Here is a 13,228-nt window from a genome sequence, read left to right as displayed (position 1 = left end):
CCCTACTAGCGAGACAAACACAGGCTACACAAACTACAAACGTCACAAGCACAGTTTTGGGATTTGTGCAGCCTTGGCAAGCCCCAGGGAAAATGTTTGGGCCTTTAATTATGCCATTTTCACCTTTTCATGTCTTCCTATAAAAAAACATCTAAATCATTAAAAGGAAATTCTAGATGGAAACTTTTCTGAATGGGCATTTTCCCTTGGAGTTATGTTTTGCCTCCTGGCATCCTGATACACACACACACACACACACACACACACACACACACAATTTCATTTGACTGGAATTTAGAATCATGGTAAGAAGAGGAAATTTTTGTATACTTACAACAGGAGCACACATTGGAATGACAATGCAGAAAGTTTCATTGGCAGCTTCATCCCCCAGGTTGTGGAGCTCATGGCAGCAGGTAAACAACCATTCCAGAACTTCACCATGCACTGCACCCTGGATACCGGTTAAGAATTATCATGATACATCTTTGAAAATGCAATCTCTGATTAACTGAATTTGATCACATGGGTGAAGATGAGTTCATAGGCAAATGGATATTTGGAAAAGGGGTAGGCATACAGAGGATTAAAAGGAAACTGATGGACGTGGTGGGGGTGAACTGAAATCACTAGGTAGGTAAATGACTGATAGTTAGAGATGTATGCATGAATAAATGAATGAAGGAGTAGTTGAAAGAGAGGTGTGGATACATCTCATGTGATAGATAATGGGCCTGAAGTACAGCTTAACATCTAACTTCCTAGACTAATTCTGTGTGTGTGTGTGTGTGTGTGTGTGTGAGGGAGATGGCAGAAGATAAAGAATCTCTCTAGACAGTATCACCTCTAAGCTGCTTAATGAGGATTCCTGCTTTTTGCAAAATGGTATTAAATGGAAGTTAAGCAAGGGCGCATCATCACTCTAACACTATTCTCGATATTCCTTACTGCAATGCTACATCTGACCATTAACAAACTTTCCAGTCAGAGTGGAGCTAAACTACTGAATGGATGGTAGGCTGTTTAATGTCAGCCAACTCCAAGCCAAAACCAAGACCACTCCAACCTCCATCATTGAGTTCCAGTACACTGATGATGCTGTAGTGTGTGCTCACTTGGAAGCAGACCTTCAGGCAATCATCAACATCTTTAACAAGGCATACAAGAAAATGGGACTGATGCTTAACATTCAGAAGGATAAGGTCCTCCATCAACAAGCTCTTAATGAGCAGGCCTTACTGGACCTGGTATTGGCAACGGGGGATGACATGGTAGGGGACCTACAGATCAGTGGTCACCTGGGGTGACCACCAAATAATAAAATTCACCATAAGATGTAGAGTGGGAAAGGTAGTAGGGTGGAAGTGCTAGACTGTAGGAAGGCTGACTTCAGCAAGCTCAGGCATTTAGTCAAAGATGCGTTGCACACTAAGAGATTTGGCGAGATGGGAGCCCAGGAAGGGTGGCTGTGCCTTAAGGAAGCAATCCTTCGGGCACAGAGGGAGACGATCCCGATGTGGGGGGAAAGGGGCCAAGAGGCTTCCTTGGCTGACCAGAGAAGTCCAGAGCATCCTAAGGGCAAAAAGGGATGCATATAAGCAGTGGAAACAGAGAGAAATTACTAAAGAAGAGTATGCCTCCTCAGCTCGCAGTTGTAGGGAGGCAGTTAGAAAGGCCAAAGCTACCATGGAGCTGAGGATGGCATCCCAAGTTAAGGATAACAAAAAATTGTTTTTCAGATATATAGGGAGTAAAAGGAAGGCCCAGGGCAGTATAGGACCACTAGTGAATGGGCAAAAGCAATTGGTGACAGACAGGGGGGACAAGGCTGAACTCCTCAATGAGTTCTTTGCCTCAGTGTTTCTAAATGGAGGAAGAGTCTGCTGCAAGGATCTCAGCAATCTGAAACCATACAATGGCAACAGAAGATGGAAAAGCAAGAGTGACAGGAACAGCATGTTGCGGACCAAATCAAGAATCCAGAGCCACCCACCCTTCATGGAAACGTGTTCCCAGGTTGCAGCAGAGTCTGTGATCTTAGACTGGTCTTGTCAGCCATCTTCAGACCCACAAAAAAGACAATAATGGAAGACAATCATCCTCCACTGTGAGGGACTGCCAAAGATTGAATAAGCATTTCCTTTTTTAGGGTGAGATTATAAAGCTGATGAATTCTGAATAGTTTTTTGTTTAATAAAAGAAATACTGAGCTACATCCAGCATACATTTTTGCAGCTCTGCTGTTCTGCCAGCTCATCTCAAGGAATGAAGGGCTCAGAGGGAGCCAGTTCTGAATATAATTCAAGGAAAATAGCTTTTAAAAATCAGTGGGATAATTTGTAGTAATAAAAGAGCTGCAGCTTATCTGAAAAGCAGCAACTTTGACTAGAAACCCCAGGAGCATATACATGGGGAAACTGGAAGGAGTACTGGCTGTTGTATTAATGATGGGGAATTGTTCTGAGATCCTGAAGTAACCTAATGTTGGCATAATTTCCCTGTGGGAGGCCTTTGGTGCTTGCAGTGATGCTGTGATAGCATGTGCTGTCTCCAGGCCTGGGTCCTGGATAGATGTAGGCTCAGGTCAATAGGAAATCAAATCACATATCCTTTGCTGTGTTCCAGAGCTGATTAAACAAAAAAAAAGGGTTCAGTCCGTAATACCATGCAGATACAGGCTACAAGCCCCTAATAGACAGGGGTGCCAGCTTCCCACACCTTCGCTCAGGAGTCACACCTACTGGAGCTTCCAAATTAATGTTCTCCAGATCAGTGCTACAACTAGCAGCTCCGTAGTCACTGCCTGTTGATTCTGGATTTAGCATTGCATGTTCAGTATCATCTGGGAGAAAAGAAGAGTGTATTAACTAATTCATTACTGGTACCAGTAAGTTTAACCTAGTGATGGGCCTGAACCTGAACTCAGGGTCCAAAAGCTTCAGGGTGTGTGTACTGGAATAGTTATAAAATCTGGACTTGGAAACAAGCCATATATACCTGTCAGTACCCAAAGCTGAATAGCCATCAACATGAAGAGATTCCAACTGAAGTGTCCCTATTGATTTTTGTATAGATTTTACTTTTAAGATATCAACCTGCGTGAGCCCTGTATCCATGTCCGTGAAGTCTCTCTAGTGCTCTTTCCACCAGCATGTGCCTCAGTCACTCACATAACTGTGATGCTGTAGAAATGCAAAGGGAAAACATTGGTTATTAATGATCACTCAGATCCTTACGAAGTTAGATTTCCTGGTTCCCATTCTCAACAGTTTCAGGGAACTCCAAGGAAAACACAATTAAAGGAAATGGGGGCAACATGCTGCAGCATTTCCCAAAAGAGGAACCCCATAACATGTACAGAAATAACACACGCCAACAGTGCAATGAGTAGAACAACAGCTTGTGGCATAAGATGGCACAGGTATCTCTGACAGAGCTCAAGGAGGGCAGAACTCCAGAGGCAGGACCTTTACTCCATTTTCTCAAGATTATACTCAACACAATGAGTCATTTGATTCCTCTCCTCCTGGGACCTATGGACTATCCCTTCCCCAGAGGTCTTCCTTAAAGATGAAGAATGGTCTTGCTGCTTTTCCTCGTCTACAAAATGGAGCCAATCCTTCCCTCACCAAAACGTTCTGATGAATTCATATTATGTACCTGTTCTGACCATGCTGTGGAAGATGCTGTGTGGGAAATTACAGTTTTAGTGACTGTTTAGCAATCTTAATATACAGCAATGACTTTATTAGATTCTGCTACAAAACACCCAAATCAGGCTGTTTGCATGATCCCTAGTTCTGTGGCACTAGGGTGATATTTCCTGCCCTTTCAGGCTCTCTACTGATGCCATGGGCAATTCCAGGGCCTGCTGTTGGAGGAGTGGGGTGGGTTAAACTTTGGATGATCTTGGGAATGGCAGGCTGAGGCTGGGGCAGATGTTCAGGCAAAAGGGATGCTTTTGGGCAATGAAGTGTGTCAGACAGTAAACGGTGAGTTTTGAAGACTGAGCTTCTGCAGCGCTCCCTCGAATGGTCTTCCTGTTCAGCTTCTGCGTTGCATGCTGTCAAGTACTTGCAACGAACCGCTAGGAGGAGCTGAAAAGCTGGGCTGAAAATTCTGCTCATCTGGAAACCAGTCACTGCAGGATTTTTAAATCCATCTGGAAAAGTCTATCTACCCTGCAATTCCCCTTGCTAAGAAACAGACAGCTTTATATATACTATATACTCAGTCCCTGTCCTCTGGTTCCTTTAAAATCAAGTTATTCACAGTCACTCTGAATCAGAGATATATGTTAATGGCATATGCATGTAAGCTAACATTTTCAGTGGGTACATAAATCCTATAGGTCCTTTGCAAGCTCCATACCCTGCTGGGTATTTGTATGCCATTGCTAAATTTCATCCCAGCACTTAGAAATCAGTTGGCCTATCCTGGCCATGACTTCAAGTTTCTCCCCGTGAAGTGAACAATCAGTTGAACAAAAGCCAGAATATCAGGCAGCTAGAACACAAAAGGATTTTAGACAGTGCGTGACTTTTGAGATCTCTTTCTCAGGCAAGAAACAGATGCTTGAACAATGACATATTGGTTGTATCCTAGAAACCACACCATCGCTTCAAGATAAAAATTCAGAATGAACTGAGATTAGGGTTCCAGAGCTCTTTCTAGTTATTCTAATTGGTGGATTTCAAGAGAAATTGGAAGGCAGTTGAATCATTAAGGGCAGGTGTGGGGTGGAATTCTGTTTCTCTTTGTGTATCTAAATGGCAACTCGTTAGTCACGTAAGTGCCAAAAATGGCACTTATGCACAGAGAGTAATTTTGTGGTGTGGATGCATAATAGGAGGAGCATGGGCAGCAGGCTACACGCCAGCTGCATGCATATGAAACTACATACACACACCCACTGAGGACCTGTACTGGTTTCCAAACAATGTAGATAGCCAGAAACCCATGACTAGCAAGTGTTAGATTAAGGAAGACAGGCCTGGTTAAAACCCAAAGTGTGGCCTAATTGTTGGACACTCAGACAGCTTTAGGCTTCTTCTGTGGAAAGGGTTCTAGAACCTGGGTCTCTGGCCTCTGCAGTAAGTGCTCTAGGCACTCAGTTATTGTGGCTGAAATATGAGAGGAACCTTGCCCTCCTCCTCCTCTTCCAGGCTGTGTGTGTATGTGTACCCAGTGCATAGCTGACACCCGCAGGCTTATATGTCCAAAGTATGACACAGAGCCAAAAATGGCCCAATAGCTAGAACAATATCATTTAGTGTGCAAAGAGAAATATAACTACATTCTTGGTGTGGAGAGACAGGAAGGGTTGGCTGTGATTTATCTTTACCTAGGAAGACAACTTTTGTTAAATATTAATATAATCCAGTGTAGAAATGCAAGGTGAAACTCTCTAGCTTTTGCTGTTCCCTTCTGTAACACCCACCTATATTTAGCTCCCAAACCAAAGTGTAAGGCAGGGAGAATGGTCAGCACAAAGTGGTTGTCCTCTGCTGTTACATAGTGCGCAGAGCAGGGCTCATAGTCAGCTGGCAAAGTTTAGAGCAGTCCGGAGGTTGCTCTAAATAGTTGACTGCATGGGCAGAGAATCAGAACGTTCTCAGCAGCTCCCTGTCAGCCCCTTTGCTATGCTCTGCATAAGCTGGATAAAGCAGGGAATCTGGCCCTTAAAGCACTTACAGTTCAACCAAATATAATTCTTAAGTAAGTGGTGTTCCCATTACTCTGACTGGTTTAATCTGTCTGGCAAATGCATAAGGGACATAGAAATCTTCATAGCAAACTCCTTAAGCATGTGAATTTTGGTGAACTTTTGAATAATTGAATAATCTATTAAGGATTTATACTTCTAGATATGTGCCAAGCCCACTGTCCCAAATGTAATAAAGAGGAGAATAAAGTAGAACCAGCTGGAATGAGAATCTATAATATGAAGAACAGAAGCAGATAAGTTAATTTTATAACTTCGGGATCCTATTTTGATTTTGGCTTATTACTAGTTAGTGGATTTAATATAAGACTTTCAAATTGCATGATTAATCTTCACAAATATATAACATAGGATGAGAAGGGTCACATTGATCAAATTGAGTTATTTATGGTTTTATACTGTTTGGTATATTTCCCCCGTGCTACAATTCTGATATAGATAATTATTTTTGTTGAGGGCTTTGTAATCATCTCTTTCTAGCTGACTTGCTGGCAACAAAGGGAGCGGAGAGGTTGGGACCTCCAGGGCTAGGTAGGGACAGTCAAAAAGTCTGAGACTGAATCGATTCAGTCTTTGCAAGTTAGTCTAAACTGCACAGATTAAATTAAAACAGAAGCGAACAGACACTTAGGAAATGGAGCCACATGCCTGCAGTGGCTCAGGCCAGAAGCCAAGGGGCACTAGAGTAGGGCTCTCTGGCTGTGTGTTCACTTCCTTTTCCTGCTGTCCCCAAGGTCTCTGGGATTTGCAGTCCATATTTATAGTAGCAGGACTCTGCAGGGTTGTTCATCACTTCCTTTTCCTGCTTCCAGGTGTCTCTGGGATTTGTAGTCTACAGTTGCAACCAGCAGTAAGTTTGAGTGGGGGAAGGGGTGTTTAAGCCCCCTCCCTAGTCCCAGAGTTCTCTGGCAGGCTTGTGGGTAATCAGAGGCGGCAGCTAGAGACTCGTTTATATATAGTTCGAAATTAAAATAAAAAAGAATTTAGAAGTTAGAGAAATTAAACCCCATATAGAATAGAATAGAATAGAATAGAATAGAATAGCTAGGGCCTGAAACAAGGATGAAGTAAATAAGAATCACATTCAGTTAATTAAAGAGCACTTTGCACACACCAAATCACTGGCCTAGTGAATGCCTCTGTGAAGTTTCTGTACCAATGTTATCTCTATTTTGTAGTTGGGGAAACCAAACCACAGTATTAGGGGCCCACAGAATAACTTACGCATAGCAATACGAAGTATAGAAAAGCCAAAGTTTTAGGAGTTTCTTGCTTATGGAAGTATTGAGAGCCCTGGATGAAGTGTACCAGCTCCCTAGAAAGGGTATGAAGGGGCTTGGGCAACACACAGTGAGATTTATAACTGCCATTTTGACCTAGCCAATAGGAAATCCTGTCCTTCCTTAGCATGCCTTAGTACACTTAGGATTCATGTCCACACTTCCTCCTCTGAAGATAAGCTCCTGTTTTTCCCCCTGAAACTGAACACAGGTCATCCCTTTTTTTCAAAACATGGCTGATGGGAAGGGTTTCCTCTTCTGTGCCTATAGTGATCACAAGACATTTCGAAAGTTTTGAAACATTTGAGTTTCGAAGCAGCCAGCAGCCAGGTGGTGGGAGACAGGGGAGAACCAGGGCTGTGCTCCCAGCGATTCCAGGCTCAGCCAGGCTGGGAGCACAGCCCTGGCTCTTCCCGCCTCGCGCGGCTGGGGTGGAAAGCTGATCACAGTGCAGGGGAAGGGAACTGAGCCCCAACTCAGTCCCCCTCCCCAGCACTGCAGTCGGGTTGGAGAATGGAACTGAGCTGGATCGCTCAGTTTCCCTCCACAGCCCTACAATCAGCTGGGCTGACTTCCCATCCCCAACCTGATCCTAGCGCTGGGGTGGGAGCTCAGCCCAGCTGGGCTGACTTCCTTTCCTCAGCCTGATCTAGCACTGGGGAGGGGAACAGTTCCCTTCCCCAGTCCCAGGCAGCAGCACTGGCTTCCCTCCCTCATCTAGCAGGCAGATCAGGGGCCCTCAGCCCCAGGAGGACTGGCACAGCCCTGGCAGCCCTCCTGGGGTTGGGCCCCAATCTGCCTGCCATATGAAAGAGACTGTTTCGAGCTTCCCCATTATAGTGAATGGGCAAAACGTTGAAACAGTGTCTAAACAGCCTCACTGTTTCAACAAAGCGAAACGGAACAGCTGTTTCAACTCAAAATGAAATTCGAAACAAAACACTGTTCCATCAAAACCTCAAAACTCTAGTCTAAATGGAACAGTGCCATTTTGCACAGCCCTAACAGTTGGGTTAAAGCATTGATTCTCAACCAGGGTGCCATAGCCCCTTGGGGTGCCACAGCCTGCCCCCGCAGCCCCCGTTAGAGGTGCCATGGGCTGTCCCCGTACAGCAACCATCTACACACAATTCATTAGATTAATCCAGACATTTCAAATAGGAATCTATAGTGTCAAAAACCATTCTGACCTGTTTTTGTCTTTCTGAGTTCTATTATTTTTCCACAAGTGAAAGAGTTAAATTAGTTTTTGAAACGGGGTGCACTAAATTCAGAAAAGTTATGGAGGGGAGTCTTGAGTCTAAAATGGTTGAAAACTACTGCTCTAAACTATGTCATGTGTACTTACCCTTTAAGAGGCCTGAACTAGCATAACCATGTTGACTGTACAGAACCAGTTGGCAACAGCTGGTTAGAAGTTAGGGCTCCAAGCAGTTGTACAACATTAGTTAGTTATTAGATTTATATGCTGCCCTTCCCAAAAGAGGCCCAGGGCAGCTGGCATTTAAAACTGAATAAAGACAGATACAAACATTAATATAAAGTAGTATGCAATAGAACAACTCCCCAGACAATGCCCCAAAATTTAAGCCTACCCAATGAAGGCCTTTCCAATAACAAGCTCTTACAAAGCTTCCAGAAAACAACCAGCCTTGGGGCTCTGACAGACTGCAAATAGGATGGAGTTGACTTCTAGATATTTCCATCCTGTTTACTGTATTAATGTTAATCTGTGCCTGAAAGCTTGACCATGGCTCCTCTGAAGAACCCACCCCAAAAGTGGAGCAAGAGACAGCGCCAATGTTTTGGAAAAGAACAGAGCAGCTAAGAGTCCCAACACACATGAACTTCTCCAGAAATGCCAGGGAAGATTAGAAGAGATTCAGGCGAGAATGTAAATTACTCTTGAAAGCAGATGGAGCAACAGAAAAAAGGGAGGAACTGAAGGTACTTATTTTCTGACTACTGAAAGAAGAGAGGCAGTAAATTTATTTAATAGTTTTTCACTGACCATAGGAAAGCACGCCAAATTATGAGACAGTGGCTGTGTCTACATGTGCAAATGCTGTTGGATGGGTTTACTCCAGAATAAATTACTCTGGAGTAAACCCATCCTGGGCAGGCATCTATACATGTGCCCATTTGAGAGTAGATCTACTGCTTCTTGCAGTAGTCTGCTCCTGCCCCCTCCGGCCCTGCACCAGCCCCCTGCAGCCAGGTTATGATTTTCAAATCTTACAGGGGGGCTCTCATCACTTATGTGGGGGCTCCCCCTTAATTCACACCCTGATGCTTACTACGCAGTAATTTTCTCTACTGTGCAGTAAAGCCTCTCCTGTAGATGCACCCAGTGATAAGTAACTTTGAAGAGTACTGGTACTGAATACCTAAAATAAATAAGACTTTTGAGGGGCATCGGTTTCTATGTCAAAATCAAAGGGAGAGAGAAAAGAATCCAAAGTCTAAAAGGCACAAAACCATTATGTCAAACATGCCATTTTGAAGATTCTGTGGAGTCTTTAATAAGAGACCAGATACTGTTAAGAATTGGAGACCAAAGAATTAGAAGATTGCTAGAAGAACCAGACTTAGATTTGGCTAAAAGCGATTAGAAGGTGCCGAGCTGTTGAGCTCAATCAGCACAGAGCGCAGTTTTGGAGGAAAAACAAGAACCAGCTGCTGCTGACCTGATTAGAAAGTGACCAAAGTCGCAAACAGTGAGAGTAAGCATGCAGCTCTGGGCAAGCAGAGCCACTACTCCAACCACATCCATATCAAGTGGGCTTCACCAGGATCTTGTGGTGTCAGAGATGGGCAGGGCTTGTTAGCCTCAGAGGTGGGGAAGTGGGGGCAGTTGCTGTGGGTATAAAATAACAAGGACTATGCATTGCTGCAGTGTTCAATTTAGCATGCTTGTCTGCAAGGGGGAACTTGCAACAGGTTGGAGGGAGAGGATTGAGCCTAGCAACAGGGACTGATTGATCCTCAGCAGAGCATGTGGCTGAAGCGGATTGGCCAGTAACTGACTGGTCAGCAGCTGCAACATTTAAGTAGGTTTCACTCTGAGAGTCACTTGGGTGTTTGTACATGCCACGGTGTTTGATCCTCATTAATTAACTGTGCCATATACATTTTGGCAATTGCTGCTGATGGTGGTGGGTGGCGAGGTGGTGGCAAGCTCTTACTTTTCTGCCTTTTTAGGACTATATGTCCCAGCATCCCCAAGCTGCCAGGGCTTGGAACAGTTTCCATGGGGACGCATCAATGGGTCTGCTTCCCCCGCTCCCCTTCCCTGCCCACCTTCCACCGTGAATCTGTTTGTTTAGTGCAACATGCGGCTTCTGGAGGGGTGTTGTGAAATGTTTTTGAAATGGTTTGTTCTTGTTGGACTTGGGGTGGAATATGACCCCCGAACCTCCCCCCCGCTCCAGTCCTAAGCCCAACCCTTTCACTCACATGACACTAGGTGCCAATGTGTAATGAGGCCTCCCCACTCCAGTCCACATCCTCCCGCTGCCCTGCTCGTCCCCCCTTCCACTGCCCATCCGTCACCATGCCCCGCACACCCCTGCAGACAGACACAAATGTTTATGCTGTAAAGATGCTCATGTTGTAAATAGTACATTGTAAAAGAATTTATTGTAATCAAAATAAAGAACAAGCAGTGCTAGTTGCTGTCAGCAATATGTGCTGCCAGGCAATCCTGCACAAGGGCTGCCCGACCAGCTTCTCCTTGAGGATATCTCCTCAGTTCCTGCGCTTCTTCAGGCCACGACTCACTGAAAACCTCTCTGCAAGTCTCAAAGATGTTGTGGAGCATGCAGGCTGCCGCTACAAAGGCTGTGATATTTTCTGGCTGTAGCTCAAGCCGGCACGTAAGAGCCCTCCATTGTCCTTTCAGTCGCTCGAAGGCGCATTCAATGGCCATCCTGCAACGGCTCAGACAGGAGTTGAAAACCAGCTTCTGTGCATCCGTAACATTCCCTCCATAAGGCTTCATGAGTCAGGGCTTTAGGGTGTAGGCAGTGTCCACTAATGTAAGTGGGGGAATGGCAACACCACAGATCACTGTCTTGTGGGCTCCAGTTGCATAGTGTCCTTTCTCCACAAGGCCCCGGAGAGGAGAGTTCCTGAACACATGTGCATCATGTGCGCTGCTGGCCTACCTGGTAAAAATATTCATGAATTAGCCCTGGTAGTCCACCACAGCTTGCAGGATCTTGGAAGCAAATCCTTTCCTGTTTGTGGAAGACCTCTTCCTCCCCAAAGGGGACTGCACTGGGGTGGGAATGCTGTTTAAAGCCCCCACACAGTTAGGGAATCACATGGCATTGAAGCCTTCTATGATTTCCTGTGGATATCTTATGATTTCCAGGCAAATAAATTTGTTAGCAGCGATGTCCTGCAGCAGCTGGCACACCTCACAAGTCCCCACCCTGGCCATGCAGGGAGCCACACTGAACTGGTTCACAATGTAGAGAAGGCTGGACAGGGTAGCCAGTTTCATGATGACCATTTCCACTCTCTTGTCAGGCAGGATGGCCTGACGCATGTTAGTGTCCTGCCTCTCAACTTGTAGCCCCAGTATTGAGACAATATGATAAAACGTCTCCCTGGTCATTCGGAACACCTCCAGTCGCTGCTGGCACGATTCGCTCCCACCAGTCTGAGCGGCTCTCATGGGCCCAGGCCCTGTGGCTGAGGAGACTGCTCCTGAGGTTTCCCAACACAGCCCCGTCAGCTTCCACTTCTTCGCATGCCTCTTGGTTTTCTCACTCCTCGGAATTTCTCCAGGCGCCTGTACCCGTGTTCTCATGTAAAGCTTGGAGACACGCTAATGCTGACTACGCTGTCATCAGCAGCGCAGCATGGCTTAGTATTATTTTTAAGCCCAGCAGTAGTTCAATCAGAAGCGCTGTCACCTCCTCCTCCTGCTCACCCATGTCCTCCAGATTCTCCATGTCAGAGGAGTATTCACTGCATTGTTCTCCATTCTCCACTTCCCATTCATCACACATTTTGTCCTGATTCTCCATTTGGCCACTCTCCGTCATCAGCCGCTTCTCAGGTCTCACCCAAGTGGGGGCGCAGGGGGTGCTGGGGTGGGAGTTTGTGGTCTGGAGCTCTGTCTAGCTGCATTCAATAGATGACCACTGCTTTTTCAACAAGTAACCCTGGGGCACTGGACATTTGCACAGCCTTTGTTTGGTCCTGAGATAAGAAGCAACAGATGTTCTCATGCATCAAGTCTTTGTTCATGACAACTGTACTGTAATCATAAGATTACAGTATGCTTGCAAATATAAGATTCTGCCATAGTCCTCTCCTGTTAATGTAGGATCAGCCAGCTGAATACTTTTGTGAAGTCAGCAAAAACAGACTGTGATTTTGCAATAAAATTATTTTATTTAACATTTAAAAAATGGCCTTCATTTTGGGACTAACTAGGGGAAGACAGGCAAAAACACAAGCAGGCAGGTGTGATCGATTTTTGCACCATTCTGGGGCACTGAGCAGCCATCCCAATGGACAGTGGCCTTATTTAGCCCATTCAAAAAACGCATCACCATGTCTTTGTTGGTAAACGGGGTGGGTGCTTGATCACTTTTGGGTGTTGTGAGACTTCACAATCTCTGGAATTTTCCAAAATCCTCACACAAGGATGGCATGTGCATAAAGCCGAACCCAAAATTTTGCCAGGGACCTTTGGTGAATCACTTGCTGTTGGCCACAAACTGCTTTGCCATGTCTCATAAAGCCAAGGCCAGCAGTATGGAGGCAACGGAGCAGGAGGATGATACCTCCAATGCCCTTGGACCCAACTGGACCCAGGAAGAACTGCAGGACTTAATCAACATTTGTTCAGAGCAAAAGATCATAGACCAGCTGTAAAGTCAGAGGAATAAGCCTGTTTATGTTGCCATTGCAAAAGCTATACAGGCGTGAGGGCACAATCGTGACTGGACCCAGGTCCAGTGCAAGATCAAGGTCCTGCGATCTGTGTTTTACCATGCCAAAGACTCAAACTCTCATTCTGGGGCAGGGTGCACAATTGCTCCTTTCTACAACCAGCTGTCTGTCATTCTTGCCAAGGATGCAGGTAACACTCCTGGTATGCAGTCTTTTGGGACCGGGATTGTGGAGGAGGAGAGCACACTGACAGAGGCAGCTCCTCCTGAGGGGGAAACCATGAGCATGTTGCAATGGTAAAGAGACTGCTCAT

The 13,228-nt window shown here is 45.4% G+C and overlaps 1 long non-coding RNA gene across 1 annotated transcript in view; it reads right to left on the bottom strand.

Annotated features, from left to right (window-relative positions):
- Nucleotides 1–240: 240 nt before the first annotated feature.
- Nucleotides 241–13,228, bottom strand: part of LOC112550514 — a 39,284-nt gene continuing 26,296 nt past the window's right edge. Inside the window, exons 2-3 of the long non-coding RNA XR_003094412.1 lie at nt 3,096–3,182; nt 241–454 (exon numbers count right to left, since the gene is read on the bottom strand). This is a non-coding gene — a long non-coding RNA (uncharacterized LOC112550514). The remainder of the gene's footprint in view (nt 455–3,095; nt 3,183–13,228) is intronic.

The sequence above is a fragment of the Alligator sinensis genome, unplaced genomic scaffold, assembly GCF_000455745.1.
Source record: "Alligator sinensis unplaced genomic scaffold, ASM45574v1 scaffold619_1, whole genome shotgun sequence".
NCBI classification, from domain to species: domain Eukaryota; kingdom Metazoa; phylum Chordata; order Crocodylia; family Alligatoridae; genus Alligator; species Alligator sinensis.
This window is presented reverse-complemented; position numbering and strand designations above follow the sequence as displayed.